Here is a 19484-nt window from a genome sequence, read left to right on the forward strand (position 1 = left end):
AAGTGTATAAAATAGTCAATTTATTGTGTTATTGAATACAATGCAATGAATTTATTTGGTCATTACACTTTTTCACAATTTATTAGTTTTATTGATTCATTTATCGGATATATCTATAATATTATTATTATATTACGTATATAGCCACTGTATAGAGACTGTGGGCAATTGTGTCGCGTGGCAATTCTACTATTCGCTCACCATAATAATAGGCCAATTTACCGGACATAGCCATCGATCGATTTGAAGTTTGAAGTTTGTTTTGCGAAACTCTATCGAAACCACCTGTAAATAAATAACTAGGCATAAAAAGCCATCAGTGAAAGTGACTTCACGTCTTGTATGTTATTTTTTTATTATATAGATATACTCATACAAGCAAAGTCGTAATGCGTCCGCTATTTATTGTTTTACAGTACGGCCATTAAAGACGCAGAAAAAAGCGGATTGGATTCGAAAACCCGGGCAAGGTATCTTGGTCTAATCTTTGTAATCTATTACGCTGAATCACTACGCCTGTTTTCCTTGAGACTGCAAATCATGTACGTACATATTATTATCGACGTATTTGACAGACTAAATTATTTCCATTGAATGATACATGAATGATTTACAGGCATTAATTAACGAGTAAAGCTCATACTGTTTCAATGCATTTGTTCTGTTTTTACCACTACAAGCCATAAATCCCAATTACCAGTGAAGTATTTACCAAAGGGCTAAAAACCCCAGAATCCCAAAATTGGTAAGGGCCCTGGAAAATGAAATTTTTTTCAGCTGCCTCAAACCGCCGCTGCAGCCATTATTGAAATCAATTATTGTAGCAAAATATGTATATTCCAACTGAAAAAATATTTACAGTGTACAAATATATCAGACGCTGCCCGTGTTAATATGTTACAAAACCACAGTTATATAACAATCACAGAAACACCTAACTTGTCAGTATCTAATATATCGCTTTGAACTACGAGAAAAAATGGATAAAAATCAAACAGATGTTTAAATATATTTTTAAATAATGATATTTTTTGTTATTATCTCTATATTCTCAGGTATTGTAATAAGATAATAAGTATTATCAACGAAGCTTTATATTGTGTTCTACTACTTAATGATGTATCCTCCACATACGTACACTTTGGAAAATTGTTAATTTATCTCTACATAGGATTTTCTAAATTTCGATATGGACTAAATAACCATTCTATTTTAAATATAATAAATATATTATTTTATCACACCACCTGACTATCGAGTTTGAAAGCATTGTGTTCTTTTGTGTCTCGCTGGAATTTCTTTAATATTGTTTTAACGTAAAAAAACCTTGTATGGAGATCAAATAGGTGAATGAATCCATCAATTAAAAGTCTTTCAAGGCTTCATCTAATTGTAATATCATGAAGTTTTTATGCGCTCTTAATGATAGAGGTAATAGCAATTTCCTCTCGATTTACCACTATCCTACAATGTCATAGGTTCAATTAGAATACGTATCATAATAACACGTTTGTGGGCCATAAAAATAATGAGAAGCAAACAAGCGGTCGGTCAGATAGATACCTCTCTGGTTGCATCACTTTGCTAGGCACTGGCCAGTGGCCACTCTTTTGCTGCGCACGCGCGCCCCCCACTACCCTTTCGCATGATGAAGTTCGCAGCTGCGCCGACCTGCCCAATACAGTGACATCACATCACATTACACGGAGCGTTCTATATCAAATATTCCAAAAAAATACAAATGATTTATCGTTTTTAATTTAATCAAATTACTGTATTAACACTTGCTAAACATAAATAAAATAAGATGGAAACATGCCTATTCAAAAAAGCTTTAAAAATTATATTTAATATATAACTGGTATATGTAACTTTATCAACAGTAGATATTAAAAGTATTACAATATAATATATCTGTCTTGATTTATCTAAGTATATGTCTATCTTTAATGCACGATAGAAAAAATATGTAAATGTGTATAAGAGAGCGAGATAGGGATAAGACGTATTAAAAGGGTTAATGTGAGAGACACGCAAATAAAAGAATCGTTTATTTTAATCGGTCCGTGGACAAATGTAACGGATACTCTGAAGCATCAGCCGTTGTTTCACTTTTATAATATATATATAAATTAGATAAACAAATATTGTATGTCTGTTTTTCCCCGAATCTGAGTTTATTACAAACAAAACGCCCATATATATATTATAATCATAAAGTTATACGGTAAAATATTGTACGTCAAAGTTTCTAGAACATTTATTATTATGAACATGTTATTATTTCATTAAAATACATATTTTTCCTTAGATTTTAAATCGAATTTTATCTCAACTGGACATATTATAAAATCTGTGCACTAACTTATCACTATATAAAGCTTCATTATTTTATTCAATATTTCTGCAATATTATTATAAAAAAACAAATAATTATCATTAGGAATTTACGTTAGAAATTCACGGATCATAGGTACCTAATTAAGCTATATTTTTAGTTAAATTCACATTATAAGTATAATAATATCTTTATTGATTATAGGTACATATTATATATTTGAAATCACACCTCAGTTGTATTATATTGTTGGAAAATTTTGTAGTGCATTGTGAGTCCGCCGGTAGCTTAAAGTGCTTAAACCTTAAACTGTAACCGGAAAGCGATGGTTATGGGATCAAAATATATTCCATTCAGTGCAAATATTTTTCAATTTTCTTTGTTTTAATATTATGTTAGTATATAATATTATGTTGTGTTTCAAAAAATATTTAGGTAATTACATTATATTATATTTTTTTATAAAAAGTGTACTTTGTATTGTCTGTTTGTCATGTGTTTATTTGATGATAAAAGTCTTTCGGCTTTTCGGATTGCCAAACAGATTGATCATAACGAGAGTAGATTTGCGTAGTCGATTTTATGATGTTATTTTTTTATTATGTTCGTCGATCGGACGAAATCAATTGTGCTTCGATTTCTCAATGCCTTGACGTGAAATTAAATGTACGATTCGTATAATAACGGCTCTTATTATACTTCAATTCACGCACTAATTTTCAAAAAGACGAATGCTTTGCAACATAATTTCCTTCTTATAGTACCTAATTACTTTATCGACGTAATATACTATGCTTTATTTATATTATTGGAACCTCCACCTCCGCACGGTAGCTGACATAAATATATAATATAGCCACATCTCGCATCTATTGAAAAATTTCTTTGCAATGTTTGAATTTGATGATAGATTTTCAATATAATCTTTCAATGGGTTTGAAAATATACTAATGATTCTATACGTCTCAATTTGGGTAGGTAGGTAACTAATTAAGTGATGGGTATATGAAATATTTATCCAGACTTACTCAATTAATGCTTGCAATAATTGAACCAAAGATACTCAAATCTTCCGGTTTTGGTAGGATTACTAGAAGTAATATTAACATAAAACTGTTATTATAGAAACAAAATTAGTGATTTTTTTTCCACATTATATTCTGAAATATATGAAGAAAGATAAAGATATTTTTTCGATATTTTTTTAAATACAGGTCCGCTTAGGGGGTATTGTAAATGTACATGTTTACAAAATGCGTTTTGAAACTGCTAATATTTAAGTAGATTGTATGAATAAATATAATATATATTGTATTTCATTTTAATTATTAATTAACAAAATACCATCTTAGCCAGTTCTACTCAAATGCTAGTCCGCGGTAAATCGATACCCGATCAGGCGCATGGCATTATCCTTAAGAGAACTACGACTTGCTAAGTTATATAGGTAATAACAAACAAGTACCTATATATTATTATGTTAGCTTATAATTTCGTGGGTCCCAGGTTCAAATCCTGGGTCTGGTAAATACACACATTATTTTGCAAACAATACGTTGAGTAAGTGGCTAACATCCATTTCTCCTAAAAACAAAAATCTGTCACAATCACTGCTAACTTTTTAATTACCTTTTAATTACTATATTTAAATATCTAAATAACAAGGTAATTATATCTAATGGCCATCGACTCGAAATGCGCCAGTCGCGGTGTTAGCACTAAATGAGTTAATACAAACCTCCCTATGTGGAGGCCAAAATGTGGGGTCAAAAAATAATTATATTATATCGCTTTAGTTTTTAACATTATATATATAATATATATACATATAAGTCTAAGTATTTACATCATTAAAACTATATTTACGAAACTGTTTTTTAATCCTCACTCAATCTTTAAAAAAATGGTTCCTAGGAAACACTGATGATTTAGTTTACGTAGCACTATTCTAACCCACCCCGATAACTGTTGAATAAATGCCTTTTATATATACGTACACATTATATCCAAGTTGTTATACTAGAAAGCCATAAGATAAGTTTAGGCAAAAATGGGTTAGACTACAACAAGTAGCGCGGTGGTGGATCTTAGTGTCACGTTGAACAAAAACCGGCCATCTAGTTATGGTTGTTGCACTCTAGATATGTAATTAAATGGTTTTATTATCAACGTCACGAAGTTACAGCTTTGTTTCGTTCGGTTATTAGTGGAAAGTAGACGTATACGAAACCAATAAGATTATTATTTTATGTTTCTCTCCTACAAAGCAAATAGGCCGTCTCTTACCGATTTGGCATAACATCCTCCATTCGACCGTGTTTAGGAAAAAGGGCTTAACCCACACAGAACAACGTTTATTGAATGATTTTGGTTCAATATTAATTTTAAAAAAAATAGGCACAGAAATTAGGTGCATGATGACTGATGATTTGGTGCAATATCTTTTCAATCTACTAATAATTAAAGAAGTTATTAGAGAAAAATCATTAAAATTGAGGATAAATGCTTTTTTCCTTCAATAAAAATTAAATTAAAGCTCAATTAAAACCTGAATTTAGATAATAAATCGGCATTTGCGGCTTACTTTCTTTTTACAGAACGTGTATTTAGTTGTATAGGTACATTGTTAATATCTAATAAACACAGTCGATATTATATTTAGGATGATAAGTAAGGTGATTTATTTACAGCCAACCCTAAAATGGATATTATCATAATCCTGTTGTTTGAATGAAATTCAATCGCATTTTTTTAGTTGAATCCAGAGCAAGGAAAATGGGTATCTAAACAAATTTCTTACCACTAACTCTTTTTTAGTATGTATTTTGTGTTTCACACCGTGGAGGTGTCAATACCCGTTTTGGGCGATAAACTTCCTTCTAAGCATTTTACTGTAGGAATTGTCTAAGTAAATATATCCATGGCCAATATTCGTCCTGTAGCTGCTGTAAGTTTCAGTTAAAATTGTATCTTCACAAACAGTTAGTATTAATATGAAACGATCAACGAACTAATTGGATCGATATAATATTATTATATAAATATTTACAACGCAATTTGTTCTTTGTCTCATGGCCATAAATATTATTAAACCAAACAGTTTTCTGGCCTCTGTCCTACTATGAACAATATGATCCGAATAACAATTTATTAAACGTAATGTGTTATAAAACTGTTTGATTTATATCTATCGGGACTTTCTTAACTACCCATGGCCGAAAACACAATTAAATTTAAAATAAAAAAAATCGATTTTTGGCAGCGTCGTGAATTGAGCGATATATTTTGGATATAATTTATTGTTTTAGAGGTTTCTAAAAGGAGTTTTGATTTATACGATAATATTTTGGAAATTATGAAATACACAGAGCAAAATTACTATATTTTCAGTAGCATAGCTCTACTTATTGAGACGTTTTAAATATCTCAATGTTTTTACAAATTGCCTCTTGCGACACACAAATGCTCCAAAATACCTATGTAATTATTTCATCAAATATTATATCGATATACTCTGTTAGACCAGAAATTTACCAACTACATTAAATATAACTATCATGGAATTTTTTTAATAAATCAATATGTATTTATAGTTATATTATTCATCTCATTATTAAATAAAACAATATAACAGTAACGTTGTAATTATGTTAAATTTAATTAAAGTGTTCATAATAAAAATTGGGTTTGAAAATTACTAGATTAATGAAATTCCACTACACTCAGATAACTCAGCAATTTATTGTAGGTACTCATCAAAGCTTTAACAGTTATGTTATTATAACTGCATAATGAGGATTTTCAGATTGTATCAATTAAAGGGTTTTAAGCTAATTAGGTAATAAGAACTGCATACTTCGACCATATTTTCCACAATGAGAAACGTTATTTATTCCAAGTAATAATACAATGAAAGGCAGAGAGCAGCACATGCATAGACAGGAAGATAATATTCTCTTGGATTCAATACTTGGAATAAGACTAATATTTTGGTGATATGATACGGCTGGCCCAATATAGAATGTAATACTCAGCCCTTGAAATGGAAAATTTTATGTAGGTACCAGAGCGCTCGGCAATTTTCTGAAAATATCAATTTATTTATCGAATTGTATGTATATAAAAAATAGATGTATTATGTTATTTTTTATATACCTACTTAGAATCTTAGCTCAGTCGGTCAAATAGAATAATAGTTAGTAAGGTTGGACCATTCAAACATTGTAAGCTGTCAGAAATAGTGTTTGTTTACCGTGAGTGATAAGTTCAGCATTAAACTTTAAATAATATCTATATAATATAAATTAAATTGATTTAATTACTTTTTACACTACCACGAGACGGAGTAATAATTTCGGGAATTTTACGAACTGGAACTGCACTCCGGAGCGTTTCGGTCTATTTTGAGCCCTGGATAAACTGCAATTCAGTGGTAAATTTACACTATAAGGCGGTACCAAAAGAAGAAGAAATAGTTTCAATTCCCACACAGTCATGAAAAAGGTCACATTTCTAAGACAGACGATCAATCCAATGATGAACTATAGTCTACCCACTAATCAATAGCAGTCATCCATCCAATCCATCCACCCACACACCGGCATAACATGTTCAAAATTAATTTGTGTTATCTTCAACCCAGATCAAACTACTTTCAATGGTCACAACATAAAAAATGCGAACAGCTAATTGCAAAATTAAATTAACCATAATAATAAATTAATTACTAAATACTTCACGCAGAAAAGAATAGCGAAATTAATTAGCAAGACATTATCATTGTGTTTTTTTATAATATAAAGGTCAATCCAAGGTTGGGCCTCATATGGAACATTTACCAGTGGCGAAGACTCCATACTAGGCGATTAGTTAAAGCCTACCTTCCTAAGAAAAATATTTTTAAATCTTATATTGACATATTAAATTATATAATCACATAATAATATATTCAATATGCCCAACGACATCTGTCGTATAATTGTCATGATAATTTTACGATCTTTTCTCCTATTTTAATAAGCACCATTTATTTATGGCATGTCTCGAAAGTTTATAAAAATATGCGACATCTCGTTTCGCTTCACATATTCTATGGTTTATGTTCGCGTGAATCCAACGTTTTTTTTTTTATATGAAGTTTGTTTCTCATAATTTCAAGGCGTCTGGGGCGGCCCATAGAAATCGGTAAGCTATTTAAGGAGCGCTTACGCTTACATATTACGTAAGTGCACATTTATAATAATTTTAAAAAAAATCTATGGGATTCAATCACATATTCACAACTATCAATATTTATATGTGATTGTTGTTAAAAATATAAAATAATTTATCTCGTGATTTTTATTTATCAGAGTTAGTTCATTCATAGACTAATATAATTTATTCAGACAATGTAGGTACCTAAGTATTTTAAAATGTCTAGTTTTAGGGGTTAAATTAAAAATTGTTATGGAACAGATACACAACAACGGATTTTTTCAAAGATGACAATATATTTTGAGCGTATCTTGCGTTTATAAATGTTTAGGAAAATACATCATTCAAATTTATTGCTTAATTTTATACCATCAGTGAGCTTTTGGAATTTCATCAATTTTTGTGTACCTATTCATCAGTAGTAATGTCGGATTATCTTCTTATTTCCCTTTAAATATATCTAACAAGTGTGCTTTCTTCACAGCCTACCCCTTTCCAAAAGTCACCCTTTGCCACTAACATTTACGCATTGACACAACATAACGTGGTAGAAAATGCGGAGGTACATTATTATCTACGAAAATATATTCATACAAATCAACAAAAAAGCAACACATATTTCACAGTACCTATATCGTAGACGTAAAGTTAAAAATGTTTTCATTTCTTAGATTCAAAACCTTTTTGTTTAATAGCTTTTTGTAAAACCTCCATAATTTCATAGGATATTTAAAAATTGGAAAATTACTAAATATATGTAAAACTTTTGGATGTATTATAATAATATTTATTATTATTAATTATTAATTAATAATAATTAATAATTAACGCCCATGGTGGCCGCGCGGCTTAAACGTTGGACTATCACGCCGTGGGTCCCAGGTTCGAATCCTGGGTCTGGCAAGTAGGTACATAATATATTGTTTTTCAATTTGTACGTGAGTCAGGGTATGGACCTAATAGGTTGACCAAGTGGGTGACATCCATTTCTCGTAAAAACAAAATATGTTAATACAAACCTTTACTCTGTGGATATGATCGTATTAGGATCGGACATGGTGGGAAATAATAATATTACATATCGTAAGTATGTAACAACACACGAACTTGAGGACTCACAGGCGCTAGGATAATCTTCATAATTTAATCATTTGATACTTAAAATTATAAATCGATTGTGATTTCAATAAAATTATGTGGATTAAGTGATTAAATAAAATTAAAAATAGTGTTTCTATTTCATTTTCTGATTGTATTCGCTTCTGAATCGTGGATCATGGTTTCAAAATGGACATATGGTTTTCCTATCTGTATTTTTATCCAGAACATGGTTTTAGTAGCTTGAGCAAATGGTTATGTTACGAGACAACCAAGACGCAGCTCCAAAAAAATACTTTTCCACAAGACAACAAACACCAAAAAAAACAAATTAATTATATAATTTGGCAATTTTTTTTGGAATGGGATCGTAACTAAAAATATAATTTTAATATTTTTTTAAATCATAATTGCATTCTGCAATCAGTAGTGTAAGTATACCAAACTAAAATAGTAATCGAGTTTATATATTATATACTACACTTAATCAATTGTAGAATACTCATAATTCAAAATAATCATTTAAGTAGGTATGTATGTACCTACCTATTCTAAAATTGAATTTTGCCATTATACCACAAGCTAACTCATTTTTCTTCTACGTGGTATCGGGTCAAATTCAAGTGTATTTATTTACAAATTACAAAATCAAAACGCTGTCAAGATGACATTTAAAAACAACTAAATACAATAGCAGTATTAGATAGATTATAAGATACAAAAATAGTATTTAGTACCTACATGGAAGTTCGTCGAATCAGCTAAGCAGACCTCATTTTAAGAATTTTTAAAACAACAACCTAAACTCATCCCTACACAGCGCAGGTGGAGTATATCAATATCGAGACTGGCTCTGCTGGCCATACCCATTATTCGAGATCCTCAGAGGCTATATTCGCTTTCCATGTGATCAGTCTGTCAAAGGTACGTTTTTCACCATTAAGCGTCTCCTGGTTAAAATATACATGTCATTTTTTTTCCATTCTTAACTTCCTTCTTTAAGCACTGCGGTGCATGGTTGCAGCACCAGTCCCGTGCGGCTCCGTCTCGAGACGGAATGACCACTTAAAATCATTTCCAAATCACAAGGCGGCCATATAACATAAAACATACATAACTTCTACGCGATGCAGTTTGCCGTTGAATAAAGGGATGGACATTTGTTGAAAGAATGCAAAATGTTATTGAACTCACTCAATGAATTAATAAACTTCTTACTTGGTATAACCTTAGTAGAAACGAAGAGATAAGAGAACGGACCATGCTTCACGTTGAAAATGAAAAGGTTACGTTGGACCTAATTTGGCCATGCGCTACCAATTCCTCAAGATTATTTCAACCCGGTCTGTCTTTTCTTTAAGTTCATTGGATTCTGTTAAATATCATCCACAGAATGTATACGGCAGAGCAGCGGAATGCTGGCATGACCTGAGAAGATGCAAGAAAGTTGGCGAGCAACAGGGATTCTTGGATTTGCCATCTGGTGTCCAAGGTAGCGGATATGGTTAAAGAAAATAAATACATTTCAAATTATATAAGCAATATCAACTGCTTAGTCATTGTTAGGGAAAGAATCTTACTTTCTTCCTTTAGTATGGCGCCTACGTCTACATGCTGTGTTTAATGTTTGCTTACTTGATACCAGTTCAAAGTAACTGTCAAAACAAGACAGAATTAGTCTGCTAAGAATTATGATTGCGGCTATAGTATAAATAACATAACCGTAAGTATGCGACTAGCAGATTGCGGGTGCGGGATCGAATCCCGCCGCGGTAATAATTACAACATTGCCGACACAATAAAACAGTGGGAGGCTTCTGATGGAAACAATGCGCAGTACATTACCTGGCCCATTGTGCCCAGGTAGCTCTATGAGTTGTGAAGGAAATTACGAGTATACTTCGCTTATAACTATAAGACATGGATGTTATTATTGTTTTATAATTTAATTCAATTAATATTTTTTAAATTCACATTTAAATAATTAATACATACATAATCGATAAATAATTACAGGATGATCTTTGGCTGAAAGGAAGCTAATTATGTGAAAAATGTTATATAAGTATATCTCTAACTGCGACTATATAATATGACATTTTTTTTTTAAATCTGTAGACTATATAAATTTCCATATGCTTCTCCGTAGAGATATCTTTTTTTAAATTGCATATGAATTTGAGTTAGGAAGCGTGATTTAAACGTGTGACCAGATGAAAAAGCCTTTGAAAAAGATTTACATTAATTATTGAAAACTTACTATTTTTTTTCTAGCAAATGTTTGTGTCTGAGGTTCATCAAAATTATGTATAAATAAAAAATCCTTTTTTGTTATATTGTTAGCTCTTAATTGTATCATGATGCAGAAATGTAGGTATGAACTTATTTTAGGTTCCCCATCTCCACCCCTCATTTATGTACTCCCGTGTATGTGAAAGGCCGCCTTCCACGACGCTTAAAACGTGTTTGAAAGAAAATATTGTAATTGCTCGCTCTACTATCCCGATACGGAGCCGCACGGGACTGATGTTTAAAGAAATAATTTAGAGAGAACTATCAGTGATTCCTAGAAGATACAGGAATTTTTAACACAGAATCTTACGACAAAAATTACGCGCCCCATCTACGAAGATGGTGCTGTTGCAATAATCATGATCTCTATATTAAGCCTGGCGTCCGGCCACGTGACACGTATGAATGTTCAAGTACCGATAATCCGTGTCACATTTAGTTAACCACAGTCCAGAAGTAAACGGAGTCCGAAATAATGATTTCGGTGGCTTGTTTGGCTATGCTCTACAAAAAGACTTGAGACGCAATAAGTGTTAAGTTGGAGAAGGAGATAGAAAGACCGCTCGTAATTAGAGCCAGTTTGAAACGACCAGGGTCCATCCCAAATTGTAGAAGCAGAGAATAAATACAAAGATGAGTTAATAATCGTAAAATAATAAGACTATAAAAATGTCCTTAAAGTTTTCCTCCTACTATACTAAACTCATCTCATATTATCTATGTAACAAACAAATGTTGAGTTAAGTTATTTTTTGTGTAACAGGTATTTATTAGGAGCATTAGGCAATAACTTGTAACAATCATAACATGAACTTTTATTTATGCCGACCGTTTTTTTTTCACTGAAGTTTGACGTAAGACAGGATTTCCCATAGCGCGCAATTTTTAATTATTTATATCGGCCACCCGATACCATTTCAAAAATTATTTATGAGTTTATAAGGACATTTAATATATCGTCAAACTTAACGGATTAATGGTTTTGCGAAAACATATGAAATAGTCATTAATATCTTTCAGTTTAGTTTGGTTTTTCATACCGTTTCTCACTTACTGTTTCTTTTATAATATCTTTAAATCAAATATCTTGGCATATGTTTTTTTTTTATATAGTCTACCGTATTTTGTTATGATTTATGACTTTTATAAACATGTAAGTGTGTGCTCTTTATTATTTCATAAAATACGAATTCTATAATTCCATACATATAAATCGCGTTGCATTTTCCAAATCATGTTTGTTTACAACCAATACCTATGTCTGCCAGTATAGTTTCTTTTAATATGTATCTTTTTTTAACATAAAATTATTATTATGTCGGTATCTAACCAAAGATATTTCAGACAACCTTCTTCAACCAGACAAACTAAATTATGATTGAACTTAAAAAAGGGTTTTAATACACTATTTCTTTTATTCAACGAATAAGACACAAGATTTCAGAATGTAACATTCTATATAGGTACTGAATATACATAATTTGAAAACATCTCATGCATATACACGCTAGAAAAAATCATTTTGTAGATGTAGTTACATGTAACAACTACTAGTTAAAAGTGTCGTAATTAACTAAGATCTCCGTAGTTTAATTGGAAAAACATACTGGCGCGAATCCAGAAGATACAGGTTCAAGTCCCGTCGGGTGTCGTTATTTTTTTCTACAAAATGTTTTTTTCTAGTGTGTATATGCATGAGATATTTTCATATTATATATAAAAAAAGGTTAGTGAAGTGAATAATTAAATTATATGCTAGCCATTTCAGGTTCGTTTAGAGAAATTTCAGACTTTTGACACTGTGCAACAAAATTTCTTTCTTTGTTTACCGTTAAGCATAAGAAAATATTTCACTAATGAACCATGAATATTTCGATTATTTCTAAAAACCATTACAAAAAATCTCAATTAAGAGTATGAGAGTAAATACCTAACTAACAAAAATGTTAGAACAGGTGCCACTTTCTTTATTTACAAATAATGATAAACAATGCAATACTGCCATCGCATAGAATACTTGTTTTTTAAAGATTCAAATGGAACTATATTCAAAAAGAAATTATATTGCAGTTATATTATAATTTTCTTGGCAACATCAAACCCATTCTGCAACTGGTGTGTCTCGATTCTTATTTACTTCCACAAGCGGCCTCGTTGACAAACATGCATTAGCTGGAAAAGTGTTTAGTGGTGTATTTGCGATATGTAGAACAATTCGTGATCACCTTACGATGGCTCCTACACCGTCCCTTATAAGGAAATCTTTTGTTCTAAATCTTTAGTGAACGATTTTTACAGTTAAAGGTCGTTTTTCAAACAAAAAAGCATATTAGACGGTTAGAACATGCAGCATGAATTTTAATACAAATACTACGCCTACCGGAGGTACAAAGCGGAAAAAAGCGGTCTTGTGATTTTAGACAATTTTTAAAAATTTAAATTTTTAAGACGTGTGTTAACTAATCAATACGTAGGTATCTAAAAACATTTTTAAGAAAAATATTTAACTGAAATATAAACTTAAAATTTAAAAAACATTGGAAAACGTGAATTAGTTAGAAGCCCATCTTATTATTATTTTATGGATATCTTTGAAATTTTGCGTTTTAAGTTTTCTCTTTTACGTTTTTGAATAATTCATTGCTGTTTTAATGACAGTTTTACTTATTTGTATTTATTCAAAAACATCTTATTTTCGAAAAAGGAAAAATGTTTATAACTCGAAATCTTTTATATTTTTATGAAATCAAATTTCAACTTTAGGTAAGTATACATGTTTTTCCCGTGTGAAATGGATCTAAAATTTCAAAAATATTTTTGCTGCTTTAGATAAAACTTATCAAACTAATTTTTAATGATAAACATCATAAGTAACAGTAAGATCGGTCCTTTGACGAATTCACTTTAAATAAATATTATTTTTACACTTTGAAATATAAATTATCAATTATTTGTTGTAAGCTGCCAGCTACGTATTTTTCCACTGATGGTGTTGTTAATTTCATTGTAATTATGTAAGGTGCAGTTGGCTTTGGTGGCCAGAATCCGGTGGATGCGGGCTTGATTCCCACCCGTCACCAATTTTTTCTGATACATGACGTCACAATCTAAGGAGGGAGGGGGGTTCATAAAAAGTGACGTCACAAAGTAAACAATAAATAAAAAAATATTTGATAACACAATATATATTGGAGATCGGCGATTTAAGAATAATTATTTTATAACACTTTTCTTCGTTTAGGGGGGGGTATCAAAAATATGAGGAATATGGACAGGGGCGTAAAAGATTATGTGTCGAAATGTGATGATGGGGATGGTTAAAATAGCCATAATCTTAGGTATTGTTCTGAGACGTTTCCAAATTATGTATGTTTTATATAGAATGAATGTATTAGTATCAATAAAAAAATCGGATATTTTTTTATATTATTTTATTGTTCAAACTGGGCTTTGACTCCATACTTGATGGTAAAAAAAATAATAACATAAACTACACGAATTTAGCGAACTGTTAGCCTGCATGATTGATTCACCCGCTCACGATGATTGATTCACATCTCAACGCACAAAGACGGTATCACCTCAAAGATGATCCCAGGCAGAAACAAAAAGAACCTACTTACCTGCAATCACCTGATTTTGATGCCTCGGGGCCGCGTATGATGTATTGGCCATACAAAACATCTCAGCCGGCTCACAAATGGTCCAAGTGTAATAAATAGTAGATTTCGACTGCGCATGTGCTGAAACACGGCGCAATTTCTCAACTGAAGATTCCTATCTTCCTCGGTATGAATAGAATGTGATTGTAGAAATAGTTATTCTTGAGAAGTTCTGTGTTACCAAATAGTTTATAGACGACCATAAAAATCTTGGTATTTTAATAATATATCGAAGTAACAACAATGTAGCTATTTAATTTTATTGATAACGCCTCTAAAACATAAATCCTTCAAAAACATTTTATATTTTTTAGATTATTTTTCAATAAGCTAATAATTAAGACCATAGCATTTTATTATCTTCGCCGTTTCGGGTACCTATTCAATGGCTAGACTATCTGGTGGTTTTTATTTATTACGTATTTTTTTTAGACATGAATACTATACGGCCATTTATTTCCGATACAACATCTCACGATTAACTGTGCTACGGCCAATTTCATGCGTACAAATTTCCAGACACGTAATTTCAAAATTCAAAAGGTGTCCATGCTATTTTTCAGGATATTTTTACCATGTGGACACCATAATTTGTAGCTTTCAGCCACATTAGTACAACAACTTTTGTGAAATATTCCATCGGAATGTAGACTAACACAATATTATTATTTACTTACTCACATTTGACGGTGACCAAAAATAATAGAACAATGGAAACCCTGGAAACTCATTTTCATCATTTGTAAGGGGTAACCGAACAAACAAGCAGACAAACACTCAAATGTTATTATTAGTAGGTATATATGGCTAAATATAAAATATTCTATTCCATACTAAGTGATAAATAATATTGGATGAAACTGTTATTTTAGTAAATAAAAGTGTAGAAATAAAAAAAATATATTTAAAAACTAAGATAATAAAATCTTTCCACTATACAATAAATAAAATATTAATAAAAGTTAAAAAAAAAAAACATAAAAAAGGTTAAGTAAAGAAAATCGTGATTGAAAATGTATATTCCTCACTGGAGAATGCCTCATTGTTTTATATTCTTATTTGAAGTGCATCTCAGCTCCACTACATTCATACATCTCAATACAAAATAATATTAAAGGCACAATCACTCTCATTTTAGCTAATTGATTATTTAGCAATACTGACTTTGACACACAACTGCTTCCTTTTCAATATTTGACGTGCCCGCCACTCAAAATTTTAACCAGTCATTATGCATCCAACGCACCGAAATTCATATTATTAATTTGCATTTTTTCTGTTCTTATTGATTGATATAATTTTCTCGTCTTGCAATAATATTTTTTGTAGGTAAAAAACTCGAAACAATTTCTCTATTAATAACTGTTTGTCACAACACCTCATTGTAAGATTATAATTAGCTATAAAATAGCTCTGATTTTTTTTTTATTTACAATAAAAAAAAACATTGCATGTACGACAGCTAAAAATCATAAAAAATATTTTTCCTATACTTATCTATAGACTTACCACACTTTATTTTATGTTTATTCTTAGAATATGCCAGTAGTTACGTGTTTTAATTATGTATAGCGACTCGCCTATGTAGGTATGTGAAAAAACCGTGAACTTATTAGCGTTTATATATATTTGTCTTGAATTAAGTGTAACGCATTAGAAAAACATGAAAATGTGAAAGAGAGAACGAAACAATGAGAAAACGTATTAAACATACACGGATAAAATAATGCAAATTCTAAATTTAAAAAATCGTAGGAATCGTTTTATATTAATCGGGTCGTGAAAGAAAAGAAGTGATACTCTCATAATAGTTTGACAGAAGCTTACAGCATATCGATAAATTAGTGTGTTATCCAAGAAATTTAATGGTTATTTTAATTGAGTGCTGTAACTTACTGTAACCTAAGACATAATCAATCAAAAAATAGAAACATTATGGATGAGGAAGAACCATCAGCCAAGTGTCGCCGCTTGACAAATGAACGAGTTTACCGATAGCGTGCTCAGTGAAGTCAAGAGACTCTACAAAGAAATCCGCCAGGCAGCTCATAGACTAATTATTGAATCTTACCAGAACAAAGACAGGAAGACAAAACGTAAACGTAGACGGAGAAAAGAAGTATGAAAATGTTGACAAGTGATACTACAATCTTCTAATATTTCGTGGGGGCAGGCAGGTCATTCGTTGCATAGGGTCGGCACATTATAAAGGGCGCCGAATGAAGGAAAAAATACAAATATTACAATTTCTGAGAGCAATAACGATTATTAATCTTCATTAGAAAGTATCAACAAATCACTTAACAAAATTATCGAAAAATATCATAAAACCTAACCTATATGTTTACTGTATTGTAATATCCATTGTAATACATATTATAATGGCGGTTTTTCACATACTTAAAGCAAATTTTCACAAGGGTGCCTCCAGATTTGTCAATGCCATAGACGCCCACATACCTAAAATCACCACACTATCTTAGAGTAGGTTTCATGGAAACGCTCTCATTCTCAGTGGATGGTGTGTATGCCAATTGTAAGATTTTTGTTATAGGTATATAGGTATTTTGTTATAGGTAGTACAAAAATAAATAATAAAATAGATAAGTAGGTAGGTACCTAACAAATTTTCAAACAATTATAAACTAAAAATGAAAGGGGATGACATTCTAAGTCTGTTTAAGGGCGGAACTTTCTCGAGGGTTGTCACTGAGTTATTTAAAGATAATTTCAGAAATTGCGAAATTAATTGATCATCAAATTACAGTGTAACGTTTATATTATACGACTCATAATATGACGAATATAATATGTAACATAAAAAAATGTTTATTATTATATAAATTTAATATTTGTCGTCACGAAACAGCCATGTTCACAACATACTGATACAATTTTTGTTGCATACAAAATAATGATTGGTTTGCGTGCCGAAGAAACTAAATCGGGAGTAAGGCGATGGCATCAACCTCGGCTTTTGGCTTACCAATAAAGCTATCCATCATCAGCGGGCAGCGCTTCCACAAAACCGCTCTTCCAAATGAAGACATTAGAAAACATCTTTCACGAAATGTAATTATTTTATTTTTGTGCTCGGCTACTTCTTCGCCACCTACTTATTGCACGCGAGCAAAACAAATATGGCCGGGCCTAAATATGGAATGTAATGAAGAAAATTTAATTAATTTAGAATGGGCGGCACAAGGCTCCTCATGATAATTAACATACCTATCTAATTGAACGAATAATCTAGACTTATATAGACAAAAATTATTATTTTCCCTACGGCACTCTGTTTTAAACAATGTCCGTAAACCAGTTCCGTAAATAAAATAAACAATTGAGAATAATATTTTTTTTAAATCGAATACGTATTAAGAATATTTTTTTTTTAATTATTCGGAAAACTGCAGACCATGTAAAATATTTATGATTTATAACGCCGTAACGCTATTATCAACCCCGTTCTGCCATCTATGACAAATTCCTCAATAGAATAACCTTTCAATAATAAACGACAGAGTGCGCAGCGTAGGGGATGTTTTGAAGGTTTGAGTCTTGGCTAAATAATTGTGCTTACGGTGTAGATTTCCACAATTTTTCTTTCTGAAATAATAATTATGATTTACTTCCTTCATTATTCTTATGTTTTTCTTTTATTTTATTAGGCTTCGTTTCTTAATAATTTACATTCCGTAAGCATACATACGTAATTATTTACTAATAGATAATACCATTTTGCACATTGCTGACTGATATAAATTATTAAAATACAATATTCCCATTTTCATACGTTATAATAATAATATAAGAAATTTAAATAAAAACTGCTTTTTACGAACTTTGTCAATATCCACCTAATGTTATTGTTTTTTTTATATTCAAGTTCATTAAAAAGTGCTGTTTTTTTTCTTGTTATGTGCTTTAAAATAAAGTGAAAAAAAGTAAAGTGCACCTTGAAGTAGAAATGTCAAGTAAAATAATATTATGGTGCGATAGACCATGAATATTATTGGCAGCATCCATGTAGGTAACATATTGATCGATGGTTGCACCAAGAAGCGCCATTAGCCGATGGTAAATGAATATTTTAATTACATGTTCCTTATCATAGGCCATCTGATTGCCACAGGCTTCTAGCTAGACTCTATTATTGCATAACAATGGTCAAAGTATAAACCTCCACACATTATTGAATACCCATGCTTACACTCTCATACAATAGCGAATCTTTTGAAACTTATAATAAGAAAAATCTGCGTTTCAATACGATACTCTATATTTTGCACCAACGTGGTCGTGATTATACATAACGAATATGTTTTTATTGACTTAAATATGATGTAAAACTGTAACATGTTTGATACATTTAAAAATAAATGGCATTACTTTATATTATCATATTTAGCCGATACTAATTCCATAAATAATTCCAAGATAAAAAGAACTTTTTAAATACCACGTTTTTAAATTTTCTGTTGAATCATATAAACTTAACAATTCTATGTAAGTATTAATAAATACTTTTTTTTGTACTTGATAAAAATACTGAATACCTAAATATAGAATACTGAAATGTCATTTTGACATTTCATATTGATTTCCATAGTAACGCACGTATATATTAATAATTTAGTTGCTAGGACCCCCTTAGCAACCAATAATAGTGTTTTACTTTTTACGAATTTTTTCCGAAATAACTTTCCATACAAAACAGAATTAACTGAAAATGAATTCAATTCTGCTTAAAGATGGCTAAAAGTATTAAAAGAATGCATTGTCATCGTGTTCTGATATATTCTAAAAGTTTCAAATGTCTATCTAGTCGGAAAGTTAGTTAAAAATCGATTGCATGATTTGGACAAACGAGAAAAAAATTATACTGGACAAACAAGAAT

This window comes from Rhyacophila brunnea, unplaced genomic scaffold, assembly GCF_057557595.1.
Source record: "Rhyacophila brunnea isolate RB1 unplaced genomic scaffold, BYU_Rbru_1.0 scaffold_3, whole genome shotgun sequence".
Taxonomy (NCBI): Eukaryota; Metazoa; Arthropoda; class Insecta; order Trichoptera; family Rhyacophilidae; genus Rhyacophila; species Rhyacophila brunnea.